This window comes from Papio anubis, chromosome 17, assembly GCF_008728515.1.
Source record: "Papio anubis isolate 15944 chromosome 17, Panubis1.0, whole genome shotgun sequence".
Classification (NCBI taxonomy): Eukaryota; Metazoa; Chordata; class Mammalia; order Primates; family Cercopithecidae; genus Papio; species Papio anubis.
The window spans coordinates 46,074,481-46,089,936 of record NC_044992.1 but is presented as its reverse complement, the minus strand read 5'-3'; the positions used below and the strand labels follow the sequence as shown (position 1 = coordinate 46,089,936).

General features: G+C 43.8%; 1 pseudogene; it reads right to left on the bottom strand.

Annotated features, from left to right (window-relative positions):
* Positions 1-14,689, bottom strand: part of LOC101002909 — a 39,240-nt pseudogene extending 24,551 nt beyond the window's left edge.
* Between the last annotated feature and the right edge of the window lie 767 nt (positions 14,690-15,456).

Here is a 15,456-nt window from a genome sequence, read left to right as displayed (position 1 = left end):
ACTGGATTTTTATTTTTCAAATAAAAACAGGTGTAGTCAACACCCATTCTTAACTCCAGTTGACTCTTATTTCCATTGATTCCAGCTTGTCAGCTTGTCCCTCCCTCTTTACCTGGAAGGTGTAATGTTGTCTGACTGATGTCTCCATCTCTAGTCTCTCCCTTCCTAAACCATCCTGCACACAGTCATGAGATAAACTCTCCAGAAGTGGCTTGCAAAGACCAGCATCTCCTAGGAAATTTCTGAAGATGCAAATTTTTAGTCCCACTCTAGACCAACTGAATCAGTAACTGCGAGGGTAGAGTGCAGAACTGAGTTCTAATGCGCCCTCCCAGTGATTGCGCTGCAGCTCTAGCTCACAGCACTGCTGTGATAACACTGGTCCGTATGATGGCTCCTTAGCTTGACATTCAAAGCCCTAGAAGATCTGGCTCTATAATTTCCTGCTCTACCTCCTTGTACTCTACAGGTACTCATGGCATTCCTCAAATACTTTCCTGTGTTTTGCCCTTCTCCCATTTTCCTTTTGCAAGTTTAGAATCTTTTCCCCAAGATGTTTGTCTGATGTTACGCAACGGCCCTTCAAAGTCCTATTCAAATGGCATTCTTCTAATAACATCTTCCTGGGTCCAAATTGAAGTCGATCTCCTCTCTTCTATGCTCCAGAAACAATGTATCCCTCCTAGAGCCCACATCCATTTCTTCTTTTTAATGTAGTTATTTTTCATCCCATTTCTTCTGAGCATAAACTTCTTGAAAGCATGGACTAGGTCTTGTTCATCTGCATTGCCCACCGTGTTTAAAACCAACACATGGAAATAAATCGAACTCACAGTTATAAAATAAATGAATAGCTGGGGCAGTGAGTAGAAGGAAAATGACTATTTTAAAGGAAATGTAGTTTTATTACTTCATGGCCTTTGTAGCACTTTGGTATCTACCTGAGGGTCTTTACACCCACTTTCCTTAAGCCTTCTACGTTTGAATCTGTTTGCAAAAAAGCATCACTAATGAGCTTAATGAGGATTAATGACATACACACCTCTGAACCATGGACAAAGGATAAAAATCAAGCTTTCATAGCAATGAACATAGTATCTTCTTATCTCTAAACAGACAGAAATACCATGCAGGTATCCCTTCCTTGGTAACACAGCCGAGGACATAGTTTATTTTGTAATTAGTGAAGAGTTAGGGGCATTTCTGATATGTTTACTTGCTATAAACACTCTAGCTATACCACTTAACCATCATTTTAAACATCTGTTTTAACATAACAATTCCTGAAATGAAATCCTGAATACCAGGCTATTCTTTTGGTAGCTTAATATTCTTGATAATATTATTTATATAATTCAGCTGCTTATTATTTAATATTTAAATATTAATTTAATTTAGATTAAATTATCAAAAAATTCTGGATTAATGATATTCAAATTAATGTAGGTGGTCTATATTTTCTTCTCCTTCAGGCAACAATCTGAAGTTAACTTTAATTCCTTTCATTCTACTAAAGCAACTTTTTCAAATCTTTCTCTTTTTTTTGTTTTTTTTTTTGACAGAGTCTTGCTCTGTTGCCTAGGCTGGAGTTTAGTGGCATGATCCTGTAACCTCTGCTTCCTGGGTTCAAGTGATTCTCCTGCCTCAGCCTCCCGAGTAGCTAGAATTACAGGCACCGACCACCATGCCTGGCTAATTTTTATACTTTTAGCAGAGACAGGGTTTCACCACGTTGGCCAGGCTGGTCTCGAACTCCTGACCTCAGGTGATCCTCCCGCCTCAACCTCCCAAAGTGCTGAAATTACAGGCGTGAGCCACCGTGCCCGGCCCTAAATCTTTTTTGTGAAGGTCAGATGGTAAATATTTTAGGCTTTGTGGGCCACATGTGGTCTCTGTTGCATATTTCTCTTTGTTTCTTTTCTTTTTCTTTCCCAGTCCTTTAAAAGTGTAAAAACCATTCTTAACTTGATGGGCTATTTAAAAACAGACTGTAGATTAGATTTGATCTATTGGTTGTAGACTGAATATAAGAAGATGATATGTGAACACTTTTTATAAAACAAGGTTCATATGGGTATCAATCACTGCTCATATCTTATTACCATGTGAAATTTTTTTCTGTCTGTATTCTGTCTATATGGTTAAAAACCTGAAAATGCATAGAAGATATTAATGCTAGAGATTGGCTGAGACCCTATACAAACTTACAGAATTGCAGAATTGTATTGCTGAAAGAAATCTTAGAGATTATCTAATTTGAACCCCTTATTCATTTTACAGATAATATGACTAAAAACTAATAAACATGATTAACTAACTAACTTACAAATACTGGAGGGATAGCAGGCCTTCAAATGAATCCTTATGTAATTCAGTCAAATAATTTTCATTGAGAATTCTGGAAAATGAAAAATTATTTTCTAGATCAAAATGCAAACTACAACTATTTGCTACACAGGATTAACTCCTACATGTGGAGGAAAGCTGGGTGATGGTAATTTCAAGATGGTGGTATCTGCTCTGCTTTCATTCAAACCTTTTCTTACATTTTCCTTTTTGTGTCCATCTCTCTCCACCACCACCACCACCACACACACACACACACACACACACACACACACACACAAGCACACCCCTACCCACTCTTCCCACCAAATTATCTATTTAATGCCTCCTCTCTAGATCACAAAGTCCCTGTTCGAATCCAACTCTGGTGGCACCAGTATCAGCAGAACTTCCGTTTCCTCCCCTCTTTTCCCAAACCTTGTTATAAAAGCCCCACATGGAACCATGTCAGGGCTGCAAGTGAAGTCATTCGACTTTTTTCTCCCATTAAAAATATTTGAGAACTACAATGTGCATAAACCACACATAACATAAATGTTGTTTATATTTTATTTTATTTTATTTTAATTTCTGAGACAGGGTCTCACTCTGTTGTCCAGACTGATCTCAAACTCCTGGGCTCAAGTGATTCCCCTGTCTCAGCCTCCCAAGTGTTGCAATTACAGATGTGAGCCACTGCACCTGGCCAAATATTCAGTTTAATAATTATAAAGCAGATACCCATATACCATCGTTACGAAAGATCATTGCTAGCATCCCAGAAGCCCCAGGTCCTCTCCAATCACAGCCTCCTCTCTAACCCTTATAGATATCCACTATCCTGACCTTTGTAATAATTTTCTTGTTTTTAAAATGTAGCTCCGGCCTGGCACAGTGGCTCACGCCTGTAATCCCAGCACTTTGGGAGGCTGAGGCGGGTGAATCACCTGAGGTCAGGAGTTCGAGACCAGCTTGGTCAACACGGTGAAACCCCATCTCTACTAAAAATACGAAAATTGATTGGACCTGGTGGTGGGTGCCCGTAATTCCGGCTACTTGGGAGGCTGAGGTGGGAGAATCACTTGAACCCAGGAGGCGGAGGTTACCGTGAGCCGAGTTCGCGCCACTGTCCTCCAGCCTGGGCGACAAGAACAAAACTCTGTCTCAAAAAATAAAATAAAATAAAATAAAATAAACTGGTAAAGTAAAATAAAATGTAGTTCTGGCTGGGCACGGTGGCTCACACCTGTAATCTCAGTGCTTTGGGAAGCCAAAGTAGGAGGATTGCTTGAGCCCAGAAGTTCGAGACCAGTCTGAGTAATACAGCAGGACCTCATCTCTAGACAAATTTTAAAATTAGCTGGGCATGTTGGCGCACACCTGTAGTCCCAGCTACTGGAGAGGCTCAGATGGGAAGATTGCTTGAGCATGGGAGGTCCAGGCTGCAGTGAGCTGCGTTTGCACCACTGCAAACCCTGTCTCAAAAATAAATTAAATAAAATAAAATGTCGTTTTACCTATTATATGTCAGTCATAAACAACATATTTTAGCTTTGCCTTCTTGAACATTATATAAAAGAAATCATATTACACATATTATTTTCTGTATTACTTCTTTCACTCAATAATCTGTTTGTACATTTAAGATGTATGTTGCTGAGGTTGATTCATTCCAAGACCTGTGTTGTGCTTTCAATAAGGTAGTTACTAGCTATATTTGGCTACTGTTAGTGACTGAGGAACTGAATCTTTAATTTACTCATTTTAATTATTTTTAAATTTAAAAGCTGATACTCAATGCAGTCATTAGAAAATTTATTGGATATATGATGCTACTTTTTCAACTGCAAATTTTACAAAATCTAAATATAGATTAAGGTGTTTTGTCTGTCTGTTTGTTTGTTTTTTTTTTTTGTTTTTTTTTTTTTTTTTGAGACGGAGTCTTGCTCTGTCGCCCAGGCTGGAGTGCAGTGGCTGGATCTCAGCTTGTCTGTTTGTTTTGAGACAAGGTTTCACTCTGTTGCCCAGCCTAGAGAGCAGTAGCACAATCACAGCGTACTGCAGCCTCGACCTCCCAGGCTCAAGTGATCCTCCCACCTCAGCCTGCCTAGTAGCTGGGACTATAAGCACACACCGTCATGCCTCGCTAATATTTTTAATTTTTTGTAGAGACGTGGTTTCACTGTGTTGCCAGGCTAGTCTTGAACTACTGGGTTCAAGTGATCCTCCTGCCTATGCCTCCCAAAATGCTGGGATTACAGGCATGAGCTACCTAACATCCAGCCAGGTTAAGTATTTTTATTATCATTATTTACTTTTCTCCCTAGACTGCTCAGCAGAACAGATTAAGTTTTTGTGATAAGAATTTAGCAACCAAATTTAGACTTCAAAGAGTTAGTATGGAAAAAAGAATGTAAACTCCCCAATTAATTTTTATACTAACAACATGTAGAAATGATACCACTTTGGATATTTCGAAGACTTAGTATGAAAATAAAATTTCTCATTAATGACATATATAATGACTGCATGTTGGAATGATAATATTTTGGATATAATATATTCACATGTTTCACCTGTTTCTTTTTTAGTTTTATTTTTTAAGTGACTACCGGAAAAGTTAAGATTATGTATGTGACTTGCATTATGTTTCTAATCAATAATAGAAGTATTAATAATACTTCTATTCAGTATACACACACATAATAATACTTTTAATAAGTATTAATAATACTTTTATTATTACATAAAGTATTAATATGCTTCTATTATTATATAATAGAATAATAGAGTATTCCATTGTATTATTATACTGCAAAGTATTGATTCATCCACTGTGGACAGATACTGAGATTTTTCTAGCTTTTAGTTATTACAAAGAATGCTGCTTTGAACATTCTTATACTTGTATTCTGATAATACTTTTCCTGGGTTTCTCTAGGATATGATAAGGGTACAAAATTGTTTTCCTAAAAAGTTGTGGCAGATTGAGAACATGCCAAGTCTCTAACCATCCAACCTCTAGCAAATCTCTAAAAATTATAGAACAGAAATAATTTAAAAATCCACAATCTTAACTCAAAATGTGGAAGCAGCTCTACAAATGATCCCCTGTCAGAAATACCCAGGAACTACCTACAAGTTATTGGTTGGGACTGTGGAGCCAGAGGTACATCAACCACATATCCTTCCTTGGGCCAGGCAGCAAAGGTGTCTTCCTCCAGGCAGGAGCAATTGGTGTTAGAAAGGGGGCAGGGTCCTGCAGCCCTGGAGGAAGAGTGTACACTCCCTTACTAGCCATCTCCCACACCTTCCTATTATCAGAAGACTCCAACTGGAACACAAGCCCCAGAATCCCATTTCTCCTTTAGAGCTAGGAAACAGGATTGTCTAGTTCCAGCATTTTTTTTTCTTATCAATAAGATATCAAACTAAGGGTGAGGGAAACTATTTTAAAGTGGTCATAACTCCTCTTCTTAGATGACTGTGATTGTCATGTGTTTTATTTTAAATTTAGAACTCATGTATAGTTTGTCTATATAAGTTGAACTAATGATGTGACACATAAACTGTTGTGAAAAATGCCAGTTACTAGCCGGGGGTGGTGGCTCACACCTATAATCCCAGGGCAGATTACCTGAAGTCACGAGTTCGAGACCAACCTGGCCAACAAGGCGAAATCCCGTCTCTACTAAAAATACAAAAAAATTAGCCAGGCATGGTGGTGCACACCTGTAGTCCCACCTACTCTGCAGGCTGAGGCATGAGAATCGCTTGAACCCGGGCAGTGGCAGTTACAGTGAGCCGAGATGGCGCCATTGCACTCCAGCCTGGGGTGACAGAGCAAGACTGTCTCAATTAAAAAAAAAAAAAAAAAAAAGCCAGTTACTTTGAATGTAAGCATTTTTTCCAAAATCATGTATGTGTCTAATTCCTTCTATAAATCAATAAGAAAATGATTTTAAAAATTCAACAAGATCATGGACAGAGGACAGAAAACTCAGAGAAGAAACACAAATGTTCAATAAACATATAAAGATATTTAATTAAATTCATAAGTAATCACAAAAATTCAAATTTAGATGGGATACCTTTTATTCCCCCATAACATCAACAAAAAGTTGTAGAATACCCAGTGGTGAAAAGTGTGGGGAAATGAATGCTGTTATACTCTGTTGACCATAGTGTAAGTTGGCACAACATTTTCAACAGCAATTAAAATTTCATATCTACATAGGCTTCACCCCAACAATTCCATTTCTAGATATGTATTCTACAGAAATACTTGCCCATGTTCACAAAGAAGCATGGATTTCATTGCAGCAATGCATGTAACAAGAAAACTAGACATAATCTAAACATCCATCAATGGGGGAACTATTAAATAAACTATGATACATCCATACTATGGAGTATTATGCAGGAGTTTAAAATGAATGTGGTAACCCTCTAAGTACTGGGAAGGAAAGAAATCTAAAACATATCATGAAGTGAAAGAATCAAGTTACAAGACGTTACCATTTATGTGAAGAAAAAAGATTTTTAAAGCCACACAACAAATCTATTTTACTTTATGTAAATATGTATGTAGGCAAATGGGGAAAAGTCTGGAAGGTTATATACTAAACACAGAGTGTTACCTCAGGGATGAGGGAGTAGGACACAAGGAGGGTTTTTGTTATAGCTGTTATTTCATTTTTATACATTAAGAATGTAATCATGGGCTAGGGATGGGGCTGGGGGCTGGGGACTGAGATTACAAAATGCCTGTAATCCCAGCACTTTGGGAGGCCAAGGTGGGAGGATCACTTGAGCCCAGGAGTTTGAGACCAGCCTAAGCAATATAGGGAGACCCTGTCTCTACAAAAAATAAAAAATTAGGTGGGCATGGTAGCATGTAACTTGGGAAGCTGAGATGGGAGGATCACTTGAGTCTGGGAGGTGGAGGCTGCAGTGAGTCATGATTGCACCACTGCACTCCAGCCTGGGGAACAGAGTAAGATCCCGTCTCCAAAAAAAAAAAAAAAAAAAAAAAATATATATATATATATATATATATGTGTGTGTGTGTGTGTGTGTGTGTGTGTGTATATATATAAAACAAAGTATTATTTGTATGATAAAAAATAAATTTAAATTGACTCTTATTTTAAAGAGAGCCTACCAAATTTAATTTTAAAATAACCACAGGATTGCAATCAACAGAGGTTGATTTGGGGTATGGAGGGGAAACATGTTTTCTCAGAGGTACTGACCTCAAAATTCTATACCAGGAAGGATCTTACAATGCAGTTAGTTTTTTTTGTCATATTTGGAGAGAATATACTCACAGTTTCTCAGTCCAACTGTATGCTTTTCATACGTCTTCACCAATGTAAGATATATAGTTTCCTTGGACATTTCTGTGAAGAAACACAGTTCATATCCTTGAATAGGTAGGAAAAGAATGAACAGGATAAGTAAAAGAATCATGGCAACCTTGTGGGGGATATTCAGAAACAGAGAATAACACCTGCTTTCTAATTTCCAGTGCTGTCAGCTTCCCAGTTTGCACAATTAACCAAGAAATAATGTGGGGCCACTGGCACAAATGAGGCATCTCCCGGAAGCTTAGCTTCCTATCCATCCCATCTCTTAGACAGATAATGCCAGTTAATTACTTTGAATGTAAGTATTTTATCCAAAAGCCCTTATGTGTCTAAACTAACTCCTTCTACAAATCAAAAATGGTAAATACTTCAACAGAAAACTGGGCAAAAACTTATCATTATCAACAAATAAGAAGAAAGAAACCCTATGCTGGGTAATGCCAAAGCTTTGGCCCGGTGCCCTCTGTTGAAACATCCTAGGCCTTTTCTTTCCACTCCTATCACAACCAATCTGATTTAGCCCCTTCACACTTTACCCCTAGATTTTGCTAGACCTTTCTATTTTGTCTCCCTGAATTAAGCTTTCCCCTCTAGGGCACTCTACATACGGATTCTAAAATAATCATCTGCATGTCTGCACTTGAACATTATGCAAAAAATAAAATAATCCTCCTGTTTTAATCATCTAATCTCTTTTGGTTGGAAATTTTCAATGGCTTTCCATATGTCATTGTGTAACTTTTAAACTCCCATACCTGCTAATCAAAGTTTTACATAATTGTTTCTTCATTGCTCCCTCACCTGATTCTTTGCAGCCAGATTGGTTTACTAAATTCTCACCACATCTGTAGCCATGCCTTTGCCTAGACTGTACTCCCATTTTTTTCCTTATTTAACAAATTATAGCTACTTTTTAAGCCCCAAGTAAAGTTTTAGCTTATCCAGATTTCTCTGACCTCCAAATCTCAAGATCTCAGTTTCTGGTGAATTCTAGCACCGATGGTCTGCATTATCTTTTAGTACCTAATTATATACACCTCCTTTTTTATGCCTATTCTCTTTCTTCCCTCCTATCATTTTCATGTTCTAGGGACAGTAGCATACTTGGCTCTGGATTGGACACAAAATGAGTGCTACATATAGAAAGCCAGTGACAAAGATGAGTTCTGGCCATAGCTAAAGGACTGAGTAATCATGTTAACAGCCAACACTCCTACATATGCTAGGCACTGATGAAGTGTTTCATATATTCACTCACCTAAATTTCACAACAATCTTATGAAATGGTGACTAGCATAATCCCCAGTTTAAAGATAAGGAAATTGAGTTACAGAGCAGAATAACTTGCTCAGGGTCACCAAGCTAATAATTGACAGCCCTGGGTGCAGACCCAGGCAGCCTGGCTCCAGAATCAACTCTTAACCATTTAGAACATCATCACTGAGATGGGGAGAGGGACAGGCTGCTGTGAAGAGGGTGAAGTGAAAATGGGAGGAGAGCAGCGGTTAAGCAATGACGTGATAGGGCTAAATGAAAATGGATAAGAAAACAAGTAAGAGCAATCACAAGTAAAAGACTGCAGAAGGGGCCTAATTGTAAAGGATAATGAGGAGAAGGAAGAGATTACAGGCAGAGGTGAAAGCAGGAAGTTAGTTGTCAGCATAGCTTGGGGAGATAAAGAAGGCACAGGAAGGCCTCCAGGAAAAGGCTGCCGTGTGAGGCAGGACACAGAGGACAATGGAGGAAAGGTGATTCTTACAAGATGGTGAAGGTGCCATTGTAGGTGTTGGGCTCTGGCACAGGCACTCAGCGGAGCCTCTGCTTTGGGCTGAGATCAGTACATGACAGTATCTCATCTCCACAGGTACAGAGCTCACATATGTTGGTGCTTGTGGAGGCCTTCTGTTCCTCTGGTGCAGTTAAAGCCTTATTTTGGGGGTAACTTTCAGACCGCATCAATGAATCCTGAGTAGATTCTAGTTCAGTAGGTGGACCTGTGACTTCAGTCAGTTTTCAATGCAGAGTCTGAACCTGGTCTGGACAAGGAGCTGTAGTCTTCTCCAGGGCTGTAGAATGTCTAATCTCTGTAGTGGGTTCTGGAGTGATGGCAAGTCCCAGGTCTGGAGGCTGAGTTGAGGTCTCCTCCACGGTTGGAGATGGTTTAACCTCTATAGTAGGTTCTGTAGTTATGGTAAGCTCCAGGTCCAGAGGTTGAACTGTGACTTGAGTCAGGTTTGAATGCTGAGCCTGACCCTTGTCTGGAGGTGGAAGTGTCACCTCAAGGTGCTCTGGAGGAGGAGCTATAGTCATCAGGGCTGTAGAAGTTTCAACCTCTGTAATAGATTCTGGAGTGATGGTAAGCCCCAGATCCAAAGGTTGAACTGTGACGCTGGGTGATGTTGGATGCTGAGCTTGATCCTGGCCTGGTGTTGGCACGGACATCTCAAAATATACAGGAGGTTGAGCTACAACCTCCTTATGTAGCTCTGGAGACCAAGTTAGGGTCTTCTGCATGGTTGGAGAAGGTTCAACCTCCATAGTGGATTCTGGAGTTAAGGTAAGTTCCAGATCCAAAGGTTGAACTGTGGCTTGAGTCAGGTTTGAATGGTGAGTCTGAACCTGGTCTGGATGTGGAAGTGTCACCTTAGGGTGCTTTGGAGAAACTAGAGTCTTCTTCAGGGGTGTAGAATGTTCAACCTCCGTAGTGGGTTCTGGAGTGATAGTAAGTCCCAGGTCCAAAAGTTGAGCTGCAATGCTGGTTGACATTGGATGCTGAGCTTGATCCTGACCTGGCGTTGGAACTGTTACCTCTTAATATACTGGAGGTTGGGGTACAACCTTAGGAGGCTGAGTTGGGGTCTCCTGCGTGGTTGGAGAAAGTTCAACCTCTGTCATGGATTCTGGAGTGATAGTAAGCCCCAGGCCCAAAGGCTAAACTGTGACACTGGGCAGTGTTGAATGCTGAGCTTGATCCTGACCTGGTGTTACCTCATAATGAGCTTGAGGTTGAGCTGCAACCCCTGTAGGTGGCTCTGGAAGCTGAGTTGAGTTCTCCATGGTTGGAGAAAAAAAAACATGGTTGTGGAGTTGTGGTAAGTTCCAGGTGCAAAGGTTGAACTATGACCTGTTAGGTTTGTGTGCTGAGCCTGAACCTGGTCTGGAGGTGGAAGCATCACCTCAGGGTGTTTTGGAGGAGCAGTAGTCTTCCTCAGGGTTGTAGAATGCTCACCCTCCACAGTGGATTCCGGAGTGATGGTAAGCCCCAGCTCTAAAGGTTGAAATGTGACACTGGGTGATACTGGATACTGGGCTTGGTCCTGGCCTGCTATTGCAACTGTCATCTCATGCATTGGAGGTTGAGCTGCAACCTCCTGAGGTGGCTCTGGATGCTGAGCTGGGACCAGCTGCTGGCTTGAAGGTTCTACCTCCATAAGGGGCTCTGGAGTCTGAGCTGGAACCCCCTGCTGAGTTAAGAGATGGTTCCACCTCCTGAGGGAGCTCTGGAGGTGAAGATGGGGCCATCTGCTGGGTCTGAGAGGGTTCTACTACCACAGGTGCCTCTGAGGACTGAGCAGGGCCTGCCTGCTGGACTGGAGAGGATTCTACCTCTTTAGGTGGCTCTAAAAGCTGAATTGGGGTCTGCTGTAGGACTGGAGATGGTTCGACCTTCTCAGGTGGCTCTGATGGCTGAGCTGGTATCTCCCGCTGCAGTGGAGGACTGACCTCTTCGGTGGACTTTGGAGGATGACCTGAGGCTTCTTGCTGGGTTGCAGATGGTTCAACCCTTAGGGGGCTCTGGTGGCTCAGCTGGGAACTCTTGCTGGACTGGAGAAGGTTCTACTTCCTTTGGGGGATCTGGAGTCTGAGGTTGGGCTTCTCGCTGGGCTGGAGAAGACTCAGCCTCCTCAGGGGTCTGTGGATGCTCAGCTGCAGCCTCTTGCTGGGTTGGAGAGGGGTTCTCATTATTAACAGGTTCTGGAGATTGAACTGAAGTCTCCCGTTGACCTGCTAAAGGTCCAGTGTCTTCTGATGACTCTAGAGGCAGAGGTGGGCCCCCATGCTGGGTGGTGCAGAAGGTTCTACATCATTACCTGGCCCTGAGAGCTGAGCTGTAGCCTCCTGGTGGATTGGAGAAGTTCCTATCTCTGCAGTAAGCTCTGTTGCTATGGTGAGCTGCTTGTCTGGAGGCCTAATAGTGACATTGGGCAAATCTGAATGCTGAGCTTGGTGGTGACCTGGAGGTGAAATTGTCACTTCATGATGTGCTGGAGGCTGAGCTGGGGCCTCCTGCTGGGCTGGAGAAGATTCAGCCTTCCCAGAAGACACAGAAGGCTGAGCTGGCTGCTTCTGCTTACTGGGGGAACGTTCAGGCTCCACAGGAGGATCTGGAGGCTCAGTTGGGGCCTCCTCCTGGCTTACAGAAGGTTCCACTCCTCTGGAGGCTGAGCTGGGGCCTCCTGCTGGGCTTTGGAAGATTCAGTCTCCTTGGTAGGCTCTGAAGTTATGGTAATCTCCACATCCACAAGTTTAACTGTAACACTGGACAAGTTAAAAGGAGCTTGATCTTCACCTGGAGGGTGAATTATCACCTCATGATTCGGTGGAGTTTGAGCTCCACTCTCCATAGAGGACTCTGGAAGCTGAGTTGGAGCCTCTTGCTGGGCCTCAGAATGTTCAACCTCCCAGGAAACTCAGAAGGCTCAGCTGGCTCTTCCTGCTCACTGGGGGAAGGTGCACACTCCATAGGAGGACCTGGAGGCTCAGTTGGGGCCTCCTTCTTGGTTGCAGAAGGTTCCACCTCCTCTGGAGGCTGGGTTGGGATCTCCTGCTGGGATGGAGAAGATTCTGCCTCCTTGATAGGCTCTGAAGTTATGATCTCCACATCTGCAGGTTTCACTGTAACGCTGTAATGCTGGGCAAGTTAGAATGAGCTTGATCCTCACCTGGAGGGTGAACTGTCACCTCATGATTTGGTGGAGTTTGAGCTGCACTCTCTGTAGAGGACTCTGGAGGATGAGCGGGGGCCTCCTGCTGGGTCTCAGAAGGTTCAACCCCCCAGCCCCCACAAGAAACTCAGAAGGCTGAGCTGGCTGCTCCTGCTTGCTCACTGGGGGAAAGTTCAGCCTCCACAGGAGGATCTGGAGGCTCAGCTGGGGTCCCTTGCTGGGTTGCAGAGGGTTTCCTCTCCTTAGGGCACTCTGGTGTCCAAGCTAGAGCCTCTAATTGTGTTGAGGAAGAGTCCATATCCTTGGTGTGCTCTGGAGGCTGAGCAGTGGCCTGTTCCTGGCTTGATGTAAGTTCCTTACCTGGCTCTGGAGTTACCACAAGCTCCATACCCACAGGTTTGACTGTGACACTGGGCAAGTGTGAGTGCTGAGCTTCACTCCAACTTTTCAATGGAACATTTACCTCATGATGTATCAATGGCAGAGCTACCATCTCTTCAGAGGCAGGTCACTGCTGTGCTGGGGCCTCCTGCTCTGTTGAAGAAGAGTGGACCCCCTCAAGGCAGAGCTGGGGCCTCCTGCTGGGTTGAGGAAGGTTCTCCCTCCTCAGGGAGCTGTGGAAGCTGCTCTGGGGCTTCTTCCTGGAGTGAAGAGGCCTGGATCCCTTCAAGGGTCTCTGGATTTTGAGTTTCGGGCTCTAGACGGAGTTGAGAAAGACTGACTCGCTCAGGGGGCCCTGGAGGCTCATCTGAGTTCACCCGGAGTTCTGGAGGCAGGCTGCCCGGATACAGTATATCCATACTTGAATCTAAATACTCATCCTGCAAAGTTTGTTTCTGACACCGAAGTTTTGATACAAATAGATGTGGAGTTCCAACAACAACCTTAGCAAGCTTCCAATGCTTAGCTAGATCTTTCTTCAGGTTCTTGGGCAACAGTAAACTTGGTTGCTTTTGAATTCTTATTTATTTTATTTTATTTTTAAGTTTATTTATTTATTTATTTATTTATTTATTTATTCATTTATTTATTTTTTGAGACAGTCTCGCTCTGTCACCCAGGCTGGAGTGCGGTGGCGTGATCTCGGCTCACTGCAACCTCCACCTGCCGGTTCAAGCGATTCTCCTGCGTCAGCCTCCTGAGTAAGTGCAGGTGCGTGCCACCATGCCCTGCTAATTTTCTGTATCTTTAGTAGAGACGGTGTTTCACCGTGTTATCCAGGATGGTCTCGATCTCCTGACCACGTGATCCGCCCGCCTCGGCCTCCCAAAGTGCTGGGATTACAGGTGTAACCCACCGCGCCCCGCCTGAATTCTGACTATCTAGAGGTGGAAGAAGTAAAGTATTTAATCTGCCTGATGATCTGCAGCCTGAGCTAGATCTGCAGTTTGAACCTTACTTTTGAGGCGAAGAGGCCGAGCTAGGGTCTGATTCTGATCCCAGTTCAGCATTGGAACCACCTCTGGGAGTCATCCAGATCCTGGTGTGCAGCCGCTAACTGCTCTGGCCCCGGGGGCAGCTCTCCAGCTGAATCCGTGTCCAGGAATGGAACCAAAGTCTGGGTCAAAGTCTCAGTCGATTCCTGAGGCGGAGCTGACATCTGGGAGGAAGCAGAGGACCCCAGGTAATCAAAGTCCCCCGGGTCTGCCGGTGGGGGCGGGGGGCGGGGATAAGCGCAAGGGAAGATTCGGGTGGGAGATTGGGGGAGCGGGAAAACCAGGGCTCAGTCGGCCCCAGAGGGTCGGAAGTCGGCTGGAGCGGGTCCTGGACCCACTCCAGAGGCTGAGCCTCCTGAACTAGTAGCCATAGTAGTTGCCAACCTAAGGAGGGGCCGTGGGACCCAGAGGTGCAGCTGGGACATGACATGCTCTGGCGCCGCGCACTTAGCGGGAGCCATTCTGGCAGCCCCTGAGACGCTTGCGCCCCTGACAACCGCGCGCCCGGCCCCGTCCTTTATGACACCTTTATTTACACCGCCTTTGTTAGGCTCAGGTCCAGATCCGCGCCGCGTCACCAGGGCGATCTTATCCCACAATCCCACCCAAGCCCCTCTTCCCGTCCCACCCCACCCCCGAACACCCCTCCCTTCCGCTTAGCGAGAAAGGATTTGGGCCGCAGACCCGGGTGGTCCCGCTACTCCAGCCGCCTGTTGTGGTGGGGTGTGGTGGGATAGGGACGCGGCAGAGCTTCCCAAGGAAGTCACAGGACCTCGGGATATTCAGAAGTGCTAGTCCCATTCTGGCAGCCTGAACTGCCTCCTCCAAGCTGAAATCCGAGAGATACTCTTCCTCCTCTTGGCCATACTGCTTCCAGGGAGAGCAACTGACCTGCAAAACGTGCGCCAGTTAGGGTGGCAGGCAGGACGTACATTACAGTCATTTATTCCAAAATGTCGCCATTTTCGCTAAACTTTTGATATCTTTTGTTGCATGTTTGATAATTAATTCACCACCCGATTAGGAAGGAGCTGTCAGGGAATAAGCGAGGACTCCAAATTTTCTGTAGGAGAGGTTTTGGGGAGTGGGCAATTCAGTCTGGGGGAGAAGGCTTTAATCCCAGTGAAGAGCCCTTTGCACTAGCCTAGAAGGAGGCTGAACCGTCATCCTGCCTTGACTCACAACCATTACCCTAGAAGTTACAGCACTACTCTTCAGAGGTCTACCCTACATGCACACATGGAGAAAACACTTAGTTCGTGAAAGTCAGCATGTTAAATTCTTTCCTGAAATGTGACTGTAACTAGAACCCAGCTGACTTCCCCACAGTCATTCTCTGAGACTGAGTCTCACTCTGTCGGCCAGGCTAAAGTGCAGTGG